We start from the raw sequence: 17,966 nt of genomic DNA, 5'->3' as shown, positions 1-17,966 counted from the left end.
AGTTTCTAAGGAAGAAAAATGAGCTGCTGATTTTTCCCTCCCTTTCACAAAGAACAGGAGTACTTTGCATTCCTTCCAACAACTTTACGTGGTCGTTGAAGGTTAGTTGCTCTTCCTTTTGCCAATGATTTTACCTTCTTTACAGCAAAATGCCTTTGTGCTTTCATAGCACCTTACATTTGAAAATCTGCAAGTGCTTTTTAAAGAGTGAGTTTTATCTCAAAATAACAAATGGCTCCCATGGTTTCTCATGGAAAATGGAGGCACAGAGTCAATGCCAACTTTTTCAAGTGTCTGTTAATCTGGGGTATCTCAAATGCTGGGTCCCCGACTTGAGATTGTGTACTGCTTTCTAGAGATGTTGAAGCATAGCCATGTACTTACTCAGTAATCTGAACTGACCAGGGATACCCACTTACCAGCATCTGGTTTATTGCTGAGCTGGTTGGGGTATCACTCTTCCATAACTGTGTTGGAGAATGGCTCAAGAATGGGTCTTAAGTTAGGAAAAAAAGCCACTGTTTAGCAGCATTCATATGAACCAAACATTACTCCTTGTAGCTTTTAAACTGCTGTCCCTTGTCGTCTTTTCTGCAGTTTGAAAGGGGTTTTTTAAACTCTGACTCAACAAAAGAATTTCCTGTACAGCACATCATTGTGAGGCTGTTGTGGGTTCTCTACACCTCCTGCTTGTTTTTTTGAAAGGGGTCAAATTGGAGGAAAGAAGAGGGTGACTGTAGAAAGAAATATTAATTAAGCCTGTCACTGCTCCAGGGTCCATATCCTTTGAGCACAAAAATATCCCATGTGGCCCTGGGAATTGTTTTATCTGCAGTTGTGGGAAGACAAAAGTATTTTATGAATTTGGGTTGAATTGGATAACAGAAAAATGCCCTTAAAGCGACATGTCTGCTTGCCTAATCAGCAGGCACTGAGATCTATAGGTCTAGAAAATAGTCTTTTAAGGGAAAAGTGGAAGGAGCTGTTTTTCTTCACACATTAAAAACAGAGTACATACTAATGGGAAGAATCTTGCATGTGGCTTGGATGTAAACTAAATAAAAATAAAGGAGGACAAGATGACAAGAAGATCATGATCAATTGAACCAAACTAAACTAATAATTTGAAGAGGGTAGTATATTTGTCCTGAAATTCTGGAGAAAGCAGTTTCAGTGGCCTATAGAGGGTGGAAAGCTGCTTGGAGAGGCACTCAGTGGTATCTGGTGCTCCCCCTGTCTGTTTGCTGTATCCACCTATTGTGCCTGATTATCTGCTTGGGATGTAAGCTCTTTGGTTCAAGGACCTCTGTTGAGATATATAGCAGTACAGTGTTCAGCACAGCGAGTCAGAGCTGCCCCAATGCTACCAGATTACAAATATAAAAACAAACCTTTCCCATTCTCAGCTCCTATGATTATTTATTCAAATTGTTGGTGAGATGCGGTATGCATCCTCTAGCCCTCAAGGAGTCAAACTTGGGATTTGAGTGGCGAGGAAGGGCGAAGCAATAGGAATGGGGAAGGCAGCATAATTTCATGAAAATCTTTTCCGTGTCCATTGTTTTCATAGTTAACATCAGAGAAGTTCTCACAACCAACTAAAAGACAAGGGGAGCCAATTTTATTTCACTTCATTATGGGGGTTCTCATACTCATGCCTCCATATACCTACATGTACATACTCTACGTCCACTGGTTTGTATTAACCTTGAGTCAACAAGTTATGCTAGGTAGAGATTTTGTCTCCTCTACTAGAATCAGGGTCCCTAACAATGACGGGAAATGTAATGTACTCTATGCAATCTCTGCCCACAATCCCAAACTGCAATGCCTATGCTAAATGACTTGCAATGTAATAGATGGTAATGTTTACATTTTAATTGTCATCATTAGGCTTCAGTTCATGAATAACTGAACTGAATGGGGGAAGTTCCACCTCATAGTGCTATTGATTCTTTCTAATTGCAGACTAAGAAAGTCAGCTGTACTGACAGATTACTTCAGATGTTTATTCACAACCAGAAGGGGTAGATTGTTTCCTGCTGTAGTCAGGAAATACAGGGTCAATTTCAGCTCCGACTTGTCTGGTCTTAACAAATCACTAAACCTCTTTGTGTCCCAGTTTCCTCAATGTGTAAGGTAGAGAAAGTAATTTTTACCCATTTGTGCAAAGTGCTTTAAGACCTATGACAAATACTAAATGGATGTGAAGTATTAATGTTTACTATTGTGAAAACCAAGTCACATTTGAAAATGGAGAAAAACTACCCTCTAGCTATCTAGGATGCTTTTCCCTCTTACCACGTGAAACTCAAGCAACCCAAGTCAGTGACACTGGACACAGTGATGAGATTCAGGTGGCATTCCAGGAGTCTCATGCTGATCAGTCAATGCCCTTTCCTGCAAAGGAAATAAATAGCTTTTGTTGATTGGCTATGTTTCCTCATTCTGGTCAGAGAAGGACAGGAGCTGGGACTGGCAGGCAGCCAAATCCATCTTCAGTGATGATATAATTACTAATAATGACCTCCAGCCCAGGCAGCTAGTTAAGTGGCTTTTGAGGGCACGCACCAACCCTAGTCTGGTTTATATAAGATAAACTCAATTTTGTTGGAGTGGAAGGGAGTTTATGTCCTTTAGAGAAGCAGATCTTCTTTGTCCCAAGGGAACTGTCCCAGCAGTAACATAAGCCCCCAAATAGGTCCCTGTCAGGATTATCATAACAGCACGTTGTCCCTCACCAACATTTTGATTAGCACAAGGACTTTAATTTAGGGACAGACGGTGAAAACCTCATTTTCACTGCTAACCAGTCACCACAAGCACAGGCCCATTGATGTCAATAGGTCTGCTCGGATAGTAGGGTACTACTTACCATAAGCAAGGCTGAGCAGGATCTCTCCCTGGTTGTTAATCAATAGAAAAACTGAAAGGGGATGATTGAAAACAATCAGCTGGTATCCTAAGAGGAATGTGTGCTCACTTATATTAGGTGAACCATATGGTGAGAGAATATGGAGAGGCGGGTGTTGGGAGAGGGAGGCTATGCACAGGATTGAGTGGTAAAGGAATTGTGCTATATCCCCATCTCTCTTGGTGAATTGCTATTTGGTCTTTGCAAGTCATGGGAGTTTACTGTGCCTCACTTGAACTAGCTGTAAAATGGAGACAATAATAGTATCGTGGCAGCAGAAGGGGTTTTCTGCAGGGCTTATGCCTTAATTTTACAGAAGTGAACCTTAGAAAATCAGGTCACAAACTCATTAATGTTTTAATGTGTTTTCAGGTCCTTGGGTAGAAGTATTGTTATATTATTCACTGGTGCATTTAAAATATTCACCCTTATTGTTATTTTGGAACACAAAAACTACTTTTCTCATCTCCGTACAGCCTACCCCAGGTCTTATAAGCTCAGCATTAAGCAGTGTTTCATACCTTTCTGATTGTAGCCTTTTTCACATCTTGACATCCTTACAGTCTTTCACTCAGTCCAGACCCACTCTTGTCTCGGTTCACTGAAACACATTTTAGGCTTTACATCTCCAGTGAATTGAGAGCTGAACTCCATCTTTTCCAGAGGACTGTAGTTCAGATGCTTCTCCACAGTCTAAGCGACTGAGAAAACTGACAAAGTCCATTTCAGGTTATTCACTTTTCCAAGTCCTGTGAGAATTTTTCTTTGTCTGGTAGTAATATAACAGTGTTAGCTTCTATCTCACCTGTACATTCCCAGCAAATATCATACTGGGGGGATTTTTTTGTCTATATGGAAGGGATTTTAATTCTGCCTCTGTTACTTAATAATTCTAACTTGCTAGCTAACAGGAGGGAATGGCTGTGTGTCTGTAGTAATGAAAATCAGGATTTTGGTTTTCTTCAAACTGGATGAGTGTCAAATAGATGATAACCTATCCCCAGACATACCCTATCTTTCATAGCTTTCCCCAGAAACACAACAAATGGATAAGTTCTTTCCTTACTCTTTCATTTCTCTTGCTCCTATGTTCTTATAGAAAGACAACAGTCAGGAATTTCCAAAGGCCAACTCCATTCGAATTTTGTTGAGGAGCGCTGTCCTATGCCCTCTCGTCATAGCTCTTTTCCTTCCCTTAAACTAAAACCTTACTGAAATTCTTAAAAACTGTGTTCCAATGCCTGGTTTAAAGGGCTATGGGCAACCCAGTAATAAAGGTAGTCCCAAACCAGACCAAAACATCAGCTCTCAATAAATACTCTTAAAAATACATGTGTTCAAAAGATACATTTTACTATGTCCCTGATGAATGAACCAATGGGCATCCTTTACTTTGGAGTGGCTGAAATTCAAATATTGAGTTTATCAGTGTTGAGTGGTCATATACACTTTATTTATACTTTTAAAATACTCTTTAAAAATGAGGGGGGGCAACATTGCAGCTCAGCCTTTCTCTCCAGATGGTATTGCACTTGACTGTCTTTCTATTGCAGGAAAAGCCAAGCATGGCTCCCCTTGGTTTACATCTTTATGTTTCCAACAGCATCACAGGTAGGGTCAGCAGCATTGCATATGTTCCTGGGAACAGTAAGCAGCAGTTTAGTTAACATGCTGGCTCATTCTTGTGCTGTTTCATTAACTGATGACAACAGAAGGCTTACCAGACAAGATCGGGTGATCAGTTGTAAGGAGATGTCCTCTAAAATAAATGTTTTCTCTGTTACTTGTGGTAGAGTTGGGAAGATGTTGTAGGCATGCTGGTCCAGGAAAAATGCAAGAGACAAGGATTTTTGTGGGTGATATCTTTGATTGGATCAACCGCTGAGTTGGGAGGGATACAGACAAGCTTTTGAGTATGAAGTCCTGTGAAAGAAGTAGAGACACTCAGGGCACATCTATACAGTCTATTAATGCACAGCAATAAACTCCAGCACATATCGCTCAGAGTTTATTGCTCCCAGGCGCCACGTTTGAATGTGTGCCCAGAACTGCAGCACATTGAGCTGGATTGGAGCAGCCCTGGCTAGCAGGGGACCTGGGGGTCAGCTTGCCAGCCTGGGGGTGCTCTAACCCAGCTCAACATGCTGTGGAGGGGCTGGTTGGGGCACAAGTGTGCTTCAGTGTTGGGGTAGCCAGCAGGCAGTCCTGGATCTGAAGCGCCACCCTTGTGCCCTAGCCAGCTGTGTCTGTGTCTACATGTATGCTGCTGTGAAGTAAAAAACTGTGCCACAGGATAGTATTTGTATTTACAAGTACTAACCTGCAGTGGAGTTTATAGTTTACTGTGGCCTAATAGGACTGTGTGTGTAGATGCTGAGACGTTTACTATGGAGCTAATTAGGCAGCTACACAGTAAATGTCTCGTGTAGACATGCCCTCAGAGACCTTTTCCATGTCTGCTTCTGCTCTTCCAGCATGAGCAAGCCAATGGCAGCTGACTACTTGAACTATTGTCCTTTTCTCTTAATTAGTAATGGGTGCAAGTTAAGACACCAGACAGAAACAGCCAAATTTGGGAAACTGAATCTGGCTTATTATTATTGGCCCTTAAACTAGTAATGACACAAACTTCTTTTTCACAGTGGAAAAGGAGAAACAGGCTAAATCCTTTTTGACAGTATGGCACAGCATGTTGGAAACTGTTTTGATGTTCTAACCCTTTTCAAATGTTTTATAAGTACTGAATTAATTATCCAAAAATACTCCAATTTACTGATTACTGCTCATTACAGTACATACAGTTTTGCAGTACTTATTTAAAGCAGAAACAGACTTAGAGGTTTATACAAACATTCCTTTACTATGAATGAGGAAGAAGAATAGGGAAAGGCCCTAACTGTCCTCATTAAAAGTATAACAGAATTTTGGGGTAATGGGACAAAGTATTACTTCTTATAGCAGTGTTTCTATGCTATTTGGATGTAGTTTTAAAATCCAGTGGAGGAGATAGGGAGGTATTATTGATACAAGCCAATGGCAAATACATTAAAAGGAATTTGATCTATGAGTTAGATCCTTTACTGGTGTAACAGGCACAACTCCACTAATTTTGGTGGAACTGAAGCTCTAGCCCTATGTTTTAAACAGGCCAAGCTTAAAGTACAGGTATATTTGTGACCTATTCAGTAATTTAGGTGCTTTAGACATAAAACCTATACTTACTACCTCATGTTGGTTTTCCTTACAGCTGAAGGTGCTGTACATGCATGAGAAAATAGGTGTTGATATGCCTGATCAATCAGTTATCCATCTAATCTAGAATCCTCTCTCTGACAGTGGCACCAGCAGATGCCTCAAAAAAAAAAAAAAAGAGTCAATAATTCCTGTAATAGATACTTAAGGAATAAACTACCCTGAGGGACATTTTCTAATACCAGGAAGTTAGGGGTTGGCTTTTCTATTTTAAATGCATTACCTTTCATTTTCACAAGATGTCTCCTTGTTTTAATATGAGGAGAAAGGGTGAATAGAAATGCCCGATCTACTTGTCCATATCATTATTTTTAATGCACCTGTAACATGCCTTCTCTTATCCATCTCCATTCTAAACAGTCCCTATCTTTTCAGTCTCTCCTCAAATGATAACTTTCCATTCCCCTAATAATTTTTGTCTCCTGAAGTAATTCCATTTTAGTGATAGCTTTTTGAGCTAGGGTGAGCTGAAGTGAACAGTATTTGAAGTTGTTGTGTGTCATTGGTTTGTACCATGGCATTAAAATATTCTCAGTATTATTTCTATCCTTTTTATATGGCTTTACATTGTGGACACTCTGCATCAGTAGCTGCCCAGTGAGCAGATGTTTTCACTGACACATTCATGATCTCCTCTAGGATTTTCCTTGTAATTGTTACAGTTAGAACAGGTTGACTTAGAACCAACCATTTTATAAACAATTCAAACAAAATTGTACAGTCTCTTCCACTGATATTTCTGCTGCCAGAGTTTTATCCAGATGCTACAGCTGTGGGGGGTATGGTCAGGTTGACCAAGTATGAAATTATATGCAAAATGGCTACTGCAATAAGGAAGTCAAGATATTTTCTAGTAGCTACCTTCCCAACATTGTTCAATGTATCACATAGACGAAACTCTGGATTCCATATCTGGAAGCATTCTTTCATGCTTATCATGAGTGTGTTGAGTATTGTAGATACGTTAATCAAAGCTCACATCAACCTGCGTGAGGTATAGAAGAGTGACACTCATTTCACAGATGGGGAAATTGCAGTGCAGAAAGATTAAGGGATTCACTAAGCACCCCATTGTTTCCCAACTTCCAATCTCATGCCCTAACCACAAGGCCACCTTTCTTTCTATGACAGAGCCCTCTTCCTTTATGAGAACATAGTACAGGGTTCTATAGTAATTGTTAAAATACAGCATTTACAAGAGGGATCCTTTAGTATCTTGGTCAGTTAGTATAGAACACTAAAATAAAAAAATACTATCATGTATATAGAAACTGACTAAGACATTTAAGAAACAATATGATAAACTTCAATGCTTTGGACAATTTTATTGAAAGGGAAGGTTTTAGCCTTACAGTATCATGGCAGCAGAAAAAAATCCTGACTTCTTTGTACTATATAGTTTCCTAAATTCTTTTTTAAATTAACATGTTACTGAGGATGAAATGAAAGAAGAAATCTGTATTACAAGTAGAGCTTAAAGGTTTTTCTGTTACTTTCCTTCCTTGTTATCTTACAAGATTCCTGCAGCACAAAATTTTGGATCACTACATTGACTGAGTAGGGTGGAGTAGCAGAGTGGTATGAGTTTAAGCCTCATTTTAGACTCAAGCTAATGGTTGCTCCCCAGTTGACTGTAAATGGAAACCTGGTCATTCAGGCTGGGATTCAAAGCAGTTATATGTGGTGCTAATCGTATTGTTTCCTTATATGCCATTGGCTACAGAAGTTCATGTGTCTTAGCCCTACTAGCCAATGCACTCTTAGGTTTCAGTGGACCTTTGACTTCTTTTAGACGTGGTGGGTGCGTCTACACGTGCCCCTATGTCACCGTTGTTACTGCATCATCATGTAGTACTTCCTTTTGGACAGCGCAGTAACAGCCCATACTGCACCGTGCCTGCTGCACACCGTTATTTTTAGCCACTATGTTGCCATAGCAACTCGCTATACTGAGGGAGCGTGTTGCTACACTGCAGGGGTGGAAAAAATGTGGCCCGTGGGCCGGATGCGGCCCGCCAGGCCAGTCTATCCGACCCGCGGGGGCCCTAAAAACTTTAGAAAATTAATATTTATCTGCCCCTGGCTGCCTGTCATACAGCCCTCGATGGCTTGCCAAAAGTCAGGAAGTGGCCCTCTGCCTGAACTAATTGCCCTCCCCTGTGCTACAGCAACGTAGTGTCATGTGTAGATGCACCCAGTGGGCATTTTTACACATGCTCCGGGGGTGCAAAGCGGGGGAGTTTTAATGAGAGCAGCTCTGAGAGCACCTGCAGCATCACATGTATTCAAGGTCCTGTGCTTCAAAATGGGGGTGGGGGACACTTTAACTAAATCTCATTTGATGAGCTTTAGTTAAAACACCCCCACCCCCATTTTGAAGCAGGGGGATGCTAAATACACGAGACGTGGAGGCTGCTACAGTGCGCTAATTAGCATGCTCCAGCAGACTCAGTCAAATCTGATCCAGTGTGCTGTAAATACCGAGTGTTGGAGCAGCATCTCTGCACATCTACAGGCACCCAGTGATTCTGTTTCTTAGTTGGGCCCTGGTTGAAAACATGGTTTCATCTTTAAAAGCAACTCTTTAAAAGAACTGTGAGTTCCATATTCACTTCATCTTACTAATTTCCAAGTTAAAATCTCTTGGTTGGCAACTTAAAACAATATTTTACCATCTGAGCTCTGACAGGCAATTTGGGGTTTTTCAGTTTTGCACCACGAGTAAGAAAAGTTCCACAGGCCAGATTAGGTCATCAGTACGTTGGACATCCACACTGTTTTCAGATTGCCCTCAGAAGCATCTTTGCAAACTGCTGAGGGCTAATAGGGTTGTATAGGTGTCACAGAAGGCACAAAGCAGTTTGAAGAAAATAGAGTTGGAAAAATGTCTTTTAATTTTGCTTTCAGAAACTCCATTATTTGTGAGAAAAGCACCATGCTTGACTCTGAGCCCAGGCTGAGTTTGTAGACAGGGGAGATGGGGAAAAATACAGTTTCTTTTACCAGAAAACTGAATAAACATCCTATAAAAATCAGGAAGGTACAATTTGGCCTGTTAGACATATACTCATTCTATACACACATTTTAGGGTGAAGCTAAACCTTAAATACTCTTTCTTGTATAAGAAGAGTTTGACTGTGAGGCCAGTAATATACTTGACTGTTGCAGGTGAATCCTCTTATTTACCTTATGTACCGTAACATGCAGGTCCCCATCCCACATCATGAAGAAATCCTGGTTCTGTTTCTTGACCTGGTAGCTGTGTATGAAATTATTGAGTAGGCCAGCACACTTCCCTAGTCCTTCCTCATCCTCTGTTAGCTGGCTGTAAGGCTTAGGGTATAGGGACTTTTACCTCTAGGTCACTTCTGGCCTAGAAAATGTAAGCAGTGACTGGATGCTGCTGATAGCTGCTTGGTGTCCTGTATGCAATAAGTAGGCATTCCTACTGTCATTCACAGTGGAAAAGTGTCAGTATTGCAGAAACAGTTGTCGTGAGTTGGCTCCTGTGTTGATGTTCTTAGTAGAGAGGCCAACAACTAAATGACAGTAAAGACTGAGCTATTTTTAATCCCCAGGTTAAGATTGAGGGGAAACCTGAGTTACTTGCATCTGTTTTGTGAATTGAGGAGTTCAGTCAACACTAAATGTATAATACTTTATTTATTTAAAAAGTAGAGCAGTAAATATGTCCAGTGTCCTAGCACCTTACTCTGGAAATGTGTTTATAGTTATGTAGTCTTTTTCTACCCTTATCCCTTTAGGGAAGAAGAATTGTTTTCAAAAAGGGCGTGGGCCAAGCAAAGGCAGGTGGCTGGACAATATTGAGAAAGGACATTCATCCCTTATCCCAGCATCTGAGAGAGAAAAGGTTCTCTTTCTTCTGCACCACTCTGCATGATAAACTGAACTGAGGTGAAAGAGATTTTAGTTTGAATTAGTCAAAAAGTAAAAGTAGAAAGGGGTATTCTGTCACTGTTTACTCTTGTGGTTTTTTAAATGGAAGTTCTTACCCTTTTTCAAACTTGTAATGCCCTTTTCCATAGTAGGACCATCCTAGGGGACCCCACATTATTCCTCTCACATTAAACAACATGAAATATGAAGACGGTCAGAGGTCTATTCCCAGGTTGAGAAACCCTGATCATTTTTACTGTGCATGTATACATTTCAAAGTGAAATTATTGGAACATGGTGACTCTACTGAAATCTCTCTTAATGTGTTAACTGTGGTGCCAAGCTAAAATGGGTGAAAGAAGACAAAGATCCATAATTTTAATGAAGAAAGACAATTTAGGTCATCCTGAAAAAGGGATGGGCCCGAGGAAGCTTTCTAACTTTCGGCACTTTGGTGACACCCCATTTTCTAGAACCTCTTCTCCAAAAGTAGTTGTACAGGCTTCAGTAGCAGAAGATGTTTTTTTCTTTTGCTCCCCTACTTCAAACTGGAAATGTTTGTTGATATACATTTGGATTTTGTGGATATGTAGGGGAGTCGATGGGGTGGCTAGGCCCTGGGACTTCTTACTAAGATAATCTAATGCCAGTCAAGATACCCTATGGGGGAATCTTGGCCTGGTAGCAATTGAAAGTCCCCAGAGCTTTTGGTTTTCAAGGGAAAGGTGATGCAGAGGGAACGACTGTTTTTCACGAAGCTTTGTCAGAAAAATACTACAGCCTCAGATTAAGTTTCTTGTCCTGTCAATCCCCAGCTAAATGCAGAATGCCATGTAGAGGGAGGGGGATATGTCCCACATGGATGGAGCAAGTGAAAATATGATGGAACCACACATTCCAAGTCACTATTTTAGGGAAAAGGGCTGCTTGTACATGCCATGGGGGTTTACTTTGGTTTAATTCTCTCTAAATTGTAGTGGTGGATTTTTAAAAACACTGTGTCAATTTAGGGAGAATTAAACTGAAGTAAACCCCTGTGGCATATATACAAGGGTCAGATCCGATCCTTACTTGCCTCTCCAGTGGCCAGTGGTGGCGGGGGGGGAGGGGGCAGCTGCCAGTGGGCCAAGCAGTCCTGGAGCTGGAGGGGGGATGGTGCTTCCCCCCATGGCGGAGCCCCCCAGGTGCTACCTGCCCACGGGCACCCAGTCTGGGCAGTCCTGGGGGCACTGCAGCCATGGAGGGAAGCACTGCCCCCCCCCGCAGCTATGGAGGGAAGCACTGGGCCCCCATGCAGCTTAGGCAGGCAGGCTCCAGGGAGGAAAAAAAAAAAGATCAAGATTGCCACTTCTTTTTTTTCCTTCAGTGGAGCCTGCCTGCACAGGCTGCTGTTGGGCTGCCTGCACAACCCCTGAACTGCATGGGGCTTTGTGCTTCCCTCCATGGCTAAGGTAGGTGGTGTTTTATTTTGCTACACCCCAAAGTCATTTAATGTGCAATATGCCGGTGACAGTGTAAACAGCCACACCAGTAAAGCATTTAAGCTGCTTTAAAGGCCAATTTTGTGGTGTGTACAAAAGCCCCAAAACTCTCCCTTGGCATATGCTTTGGTGGTAGGTTACATGGGACTATAGAACCTTGGGAACCCTACATTTTAGATTCCTCTCCCTTTTGTTACAAGTGTATTGAAAGATGTTCATATCTCCAAGAGTAGAAAAAAAATATCAATTTGTTAGTTCCCTCTAATTTCTTTCCTTTTTCAGCTATACACACTACCTCCTAGTTGTCTGTTGCTGGCCTGTGTGGGGCCTAATTGGAGTTTACAGAATACTGCGTGCATCTAAGTGTGCTGCCAGGATTGCATAGTAACGGTGGGTACTGCACGGTCATTTAGTACTTGCTTTAGCAAGTACTAAATGACCGTGCAGTACCAACTGCGCAGTGGGGTGCATGTGTAGATGTGCTCACAGTATAGTATTGGATTTACTCTGGCAGCTAGGGATTACAGGTGAGGGAAGCAGTGCATTTTTGTAAGAATAGCTGTTTATGTTATTTTCTCTACTTTCCCCTAAAAATTGTGGGCCTTTTTTAAAAACTCTGAAGTGACTGTATTGTTACACTATATGTGTATGTGTATGGTTTTGTTTTGATCTGACCTGCCTGGAAATGCCCTTTGATCCTCCATCCCAGTTTTCTAATGTGAAAAGCCCTGATGTCTTTTGGGGGGGGAGGGGGTGGGTGGGTGGGTGGGTGGGCAGGGAGGTTACTTTAAGACTTGACTTTTTTGAAGTAAATCTTCACAGTGTTGAATATGTGAACATGGGATGGGGTTTCAACTCACTTTACTCTTATAAGCAATTGTGTTCCTATCTCTTCCAAGAGAACCATCGTCCTTCCAAAACCTTTGGGATAACATGCTATGTAAAACTACACGACAACAAAGTTTAAGATGGACAGCTAAGCTGCTATAGTTTAGCTTTTACATACTGCAGGGTAAGAGAAGGCACATGGATAGTTAACATGGAGTAGCTATAAGTCCCTGCCCCCTTTTAACTTGCTGTAATGTACTCATTCATTTGTCCATATCTATACACTGGGTTTCTCCCTATCAGTATCTGAAGATACAATGCACCAGATTTTTAGCTGATGTAAATGGCATAACTCCATTGATGCTGATGGAGCTACTCCAATTTGCAGTGGTGAGGATGTGACCCACTATATTTGGCAAGATTTGCTGGTTAAGAAAACTGGGAAAAGTCCTATATTTGGGAGAAGGAAAAGAGAAGAAGAGGGCAATGAGTGCTTGGACCTCTTGATTTTACAGGACATCTTTGATATTCACACACATTTGCAAGAATATATTCCAAGCATCTTACTGTTATTAGTATCTTGTACTGTAGTTTGTTAGCAGTGTTGACTCCCTTATCTAGCTAATATTCTGTTGCAACTTAGAGAAAGTGTAAACAATTAAAGAAAACAGGAGTATAGAAATTGTATGTACTTTTTTATATTAAAGCACTTCAAATAAAATATGGAAAAATGCTGTCACTGTGCCCTTTATTGTGTGTTTAAACAGATGAGTAGAACCAGAGAGCAATGGCTTTTTTCATGAATTTTTCTCTGTTTACTTTGTTTTCTGTAGCCAAAGAAGGAAGGCCAAGATCTAAAGAAAACCTCCCAATGTTGAAGTTTATTCAGCAAGCAAAGAATGCTGGTCAAATCTTTTCTGATGTACAGTAACAACCAAGGTTGGGCCCAGACCCCAAATATGAACATGCCCAGATTTTGGAGAAATTCAGGTCCAAATCTTTAATCTTCCAGTTTCTTCTGTTACTCGGGTCATCTTTTAAAGACGATTCAGAAACAGAGTTGATACCTAAGAACTAAGCAGTGGAACAACTACAGAAAGAGTCTAGCACACTTTCAGTTTTATAATGAGGTAATTTGGAAGATAATGAAATGCTCCAAAGATGCTAAAGTAGAGGAAAAAAAGTCCCTCTTCTATAAATACTTCTAGGACACTCATAAATGGTAGGCTTTCTCTAATTATGCAAAGTCAGTCTGCAAATGGTCCGTATTACATATTTCAGCATTTTTCTCCTTTTCCCAGCCTACATATTAAATGTATCTGTCCAACTACCTGTACAGACCACATTACTATAGTGTCTGAATGCCTAAAGTAGGTTTCTCTATCATGGCTTAAGATTTGGCATTCAGAGTGCGATTCTTAATACCCTATTTTCTTTATTTTTCTGGAACATATGTTTTGTACAAAGATAAATTACAGCAAAGCTGTATTTCACCCCTCAAGAAGTGAAATATTGACTCCATTAAAGTGAATGGTAAAACTCACATGGACTTCACTGGGGTTGGGTTTTTACCTTTTGAGGATCTGAGCTTTTCTAGTTTTCTAGTAACTGTTATTCCAACTCCAAAAAAGTAAGGCTTTTTGAAGTGGTAGAAGTTGATGTAATGGCTTTCTATTAGGTGTTCCCAAAAGGGCCCAAGTGCAAATGGCTGTTTTGATACCAAAGCCAGCCTATTGCTTACAATTGGGCTGCTTACATTTTAATGCCCTTTTTATTCCTGGGAAATGAAAAGCTTTGTAAACTGAAATAGCCTGCTTCCCAAGGCTGCCTGCCTTGCACTGAGATGAAGAAAGGCCTGTCAGTCTTGACAAGATGCTACCGAGAGCAGAAGTGCCTACAGTGGAGCCTGACCTTGGCAAGGAGACAGGAGACCCAACATTCGCAGCAGCCGTGGCTCATTATAATAAATATTTCATGGCAGAGAACCACAGAGTTAGAGGGGAAATGAATGGAGGACAGGGTTCAACTTGTGACACAAGGCGATGTGACTGGACCTTGTTTAGCAAATCTGGAGGCCATTAAATTGACACTTCCAATCTATATTTACAAATCTATATTTATTTATTCTCTTGTGGGGAGAAAAGATAATTAAAATCACCCTAGGCACCCTCATGTTAATAATGGACTGTCATACATCAGAATGATGCTTGCACATTTGTGTAGAGCTGACCAATATTGCCTGCTAAAAATTTTATTTTTCACCTGTGAGACATCTGGGTACACCTAAGCTCCATTTCCAGCACAGAGCAGGCTGAGGACTCCTATTACATTGAAAATTCTAATGACTGTCATAAGGTGATAAAGACACAGACAGTAACTAAGCTTCAAGCAATTCTGTACATAGCATTTTATTTACTGTAACACAGACTAAGCTCCAATGCCATAGAAGCTTGATTGATTCAACCTGGTTCAGAAGGCAAAGCTATTCTGTTCACAGCAGTAATCCTAACAAACCCGACCTCCTCTGTAGTGACCTTGAGCTAGAGAATGACTGTGCATATGGTGTGAAGGCCTTGGCACTACTCCAGACAGAAGGTCACTCCTGTGTTGCATATCTGCGAGGATTCCTGGCTTCTTCAAACCTGGGCCAAAGCTTAGACCATGACAGCTGCAGCTGTCTAGCAGAAGAATCCCTTTCAAGACTTAGCTGATAGCACCCCTCCCCCTTCAAATATTACACTGCATACAGGTCTCATATGAAAATCCTAAGGGACCTATCAACACCTTCAGAGTTTTATCAAGAGAGATTTGCCCACCTCCTAGCAATTTCCCTCTGAGATTTCAGATTAGCCTTCTGTCCAGACAGCTCCATATTTAAAAGCTCCTCTGCCAGATTTGTGTGCCTAATGCCTTGTGTCTGATGCTCCCTTGCAAGCTCTGACTTGCATTTCAAGCCATTGGCACTTCATTTGGTCCAAAACAACAGCTTGTCTCCAAGGTATGGTCGGTTGAGTATTCATGGGCTAAACTTTAGGTAATTAGCATTGTTAATGTTCTCTGTGTGATATTACAGCTGTGAGTCTCATTAAAATGGTCTCCTGGGAGAAGCCAGTAGAAGAGTCAGATGTCAGCTTTGCATCATGTAGAAATGGCTGCTTATTAATTGTGGGGGAATTATTTGTTTAAACACTGGGCTTATTTATCATTGGTTTCCCTATTTCCTACAGCACCTGATATTCTGGCATGAGTACTGAGCTCTAAGGACAGCACTAGGCATAAGCTAGATAGATGTCTGCCTAAGGTACCATGTTCAGCAAGACTTCTGGCCTGTGGGAGAAATTTATCTGCAAGAAGTATCTGTCTAGAACATGCTTGTGCTCTGAGAGCCCATCTGTGTAGTAAAGGCAACAGACAGAATTTAGGCTCAGGAAACACTCATGCTCCAAAAATCTTATCTTCTGTATGCAGACTGCATGGAGAGCTGTTCAGTCAAAAGATTTGGCTTAGAGACCTCACTCCTGGATGCACAGATGGTAGGAAAAACTGGTTGGCCAGCAAAAGCTCCCCACTTAAGCAAGGGCATTTTAAGAGTGAAAGGAAGGAAGGAGAACCACAAAAGTGTGCAGTGAGGTCAGTCTGAACAGAGAGATATGAAGTTTGAGGGGAAGAAAAAAGAAGCAAACAACTTACTTTATTGACTTGGGGGTAGATTTTTTTGGTCTCTTATTTCCAGTGTACCTAGATGCAGCCTTAAATGCTTCTCTCTGTCTCTGTCTCTGTCTTTGTCTCTGTCTCTGTCTGTCTGTCTGTCTCTATCTCACTGTTTTTGCTTCCTTTCTGGCTATTTGAGAGTACAGGCAGTGGTCAGATGAAGAAAATAAGACACTGTTGCTCTTCTGTGTTCCACGTCAGCTTCCAGCACCCTGTGCACTGTTGAACTTTGTTAGGTAGCAAACTAAAGCACCTTGGAAATGTTTTATCTTGCTATGTGCCAAAGTCATTTAAAGCGGAATACGCCGCCAAATGTGCAAACAGCAATGCCATTAAAGTGGTGCAAAAGGGCATTTAAGCTGCTTTAAAGTCCAATTTTGTGGTGTGTACAAAGGCCCTTATAGACTAACCTACAGATTCACAACATTTCTCTGTCTTTTGGTGCAACATAAGTAAGTAAGCCCCAGTCTTTGCCAGCACTTGATTTTTGTTGGCTTGTAGTATTTCCCAAACACCACTCATTTGTGGCAGCACGATGACCTCCAGTTAATGGCAAATAATACCTCTCTGCAGCACCTCCCTCTTCTCTTGGAGGAATGAAATGCGTAACAGTGTTGGCATTAAAGTTGCCATCACAGGACATCTGAAAGGAAGGAGCCAATTCACATCTTGCAGAGGTATTGTTCTTGGCTCTATAGTCATGGGGATAGCACAGCACTGGTGGCATTGTCACATTTTTGAGGTTTCCTTCAAGCCTATAACAGCTAGAGTTGCAGTTCTTTTGAAATGAATTTCAGTAGTGCAAAATCCCAAATGCAGACAGATTATAATATGGTGCTTAGGCCAGTACCAGCTGTTTCCAAGTCCCAAACATACACCACATATAGCAACATGGATGATTATGCTGGCTTCAAACCTGATCTGCAAAAACATTGTTTATCATATAGAATCCAGATTCTTCATTATTGTTGTTTCTTTAAAAAATATTGTACCAAAAAACTAACTGCTTGGGTGGAACAACAGGTTTTAGCAGAGCCTCAAACCTGCCTGGAACCGAGAGTTCTCTTGCAGCACAGCTTCATGGACGTTCTGCAAACTTTCCCTAGCCTTCCAGACTTCATTTGGATGTCTCCATCCAGGCCAGAGCCTGTCCCCCAAGTCACTTTGATGTCTTCAAGTGCCATCTCCTGCTGGGCTCTTGGGAAAGGTGGCCAATTATACACCTAGCTTAAGTGGTTACAGTTCATGCAATCCCCTAGTAACAGTGGTTCCATAAGTATGTGTGTGGTGCCTTTGCACAATTGCTGGTATTTTGTTTCCCATCACCTGCTTCATCGCCAGGGTGGCTTGTGGCAGTTTGAGGGTCTGTTTGCTTGTCTCCTTGTTTCCTCTGCAGCTTCACATGGTTTTGGCAGGCTACTTAGATGGGTTAGGATAGCGGCTCAAAATCCCTCCCCTCTTTTCTCTGTTATCCAATCAGATTTCCTCACTAGTCTCAGATGCTTTTCTCTCCTTTCATTAGAGAGGGATTTGGTTGGGGTACAGGGGAAAGAGAGAAAGGGAAAGAGGGAACAGCAACAGAAGCAGGGATCTTGCTGGGAAAAAGGTCTGGATAGGAAAGCCTGATGGGCTAGGGAGGGTTGAGAAGACTAATGGACTGAGATATCGTGAGTTGGGGAGAACTGCTGGACTGGGATAGGGATTGCAGACTAATAGCCTGTAGGAATGGGAGAATGGGATTTGTGTAGTGAGCTGTCACTTTGCATAAATTATGCAAACCAGGCATGCAAATTGTGTGATGTTGTCTTGGTTCTGAGCTGTGTTGGTGTAGGGAGGTTGGCTGCTCCCCATACTGCCACTGCAGCAGCAATCGAATGAAACA

General features: G+C 41.5%; 1 protein-coding gene across 4 annotated transcripts in view; it reads left to right on the top strand.

Moving 5' to 3' along the window:
• Positions 1–13,916, top strand: part of DPF3 (double PHD fingers 3) — a 249,774-nt gene extending 235,858 nt beyond the window's left edge. For 3 of the 4 annotated variants that reach the window (XR_009460157.1, XR_009460160.1, XR_009460161.1), the window contains one exon: positions 9,932–12,292. The gene's annotated coding sequence lies outside the window, so the exon portion shown is untranslated. Of the gene's footprint in view, positions 1–9,931; positions 12,293–13,206 lie in introns of those variants that run through there. The other variant, XR_009460162.1, reaches the window with a different exon arrangement.
• The last annotated feature ends 4,050 nt before the right edge of the window (positions 13,917–17,966 follow it).

This window comes from Alligator mississippiensis, chromosome 2 (assembly GCF_030867095.1).
Source record: "Alligator mississippiensis isolate rAllMis1 chromosome 2, rAllMis1, whole genome shotgun sequence".
In the NCBI taxonomy this organism is placed as follows: Eukaryota; Metazoa; Chordata; order Crocodylia; family Alligatoridae; genus Alligator; species Alligator mississippiensis.
Note: the sequence above shows the minus strand (reverse complement) of the source record. Positions and strands in the feature narration are given on the sequence as shown.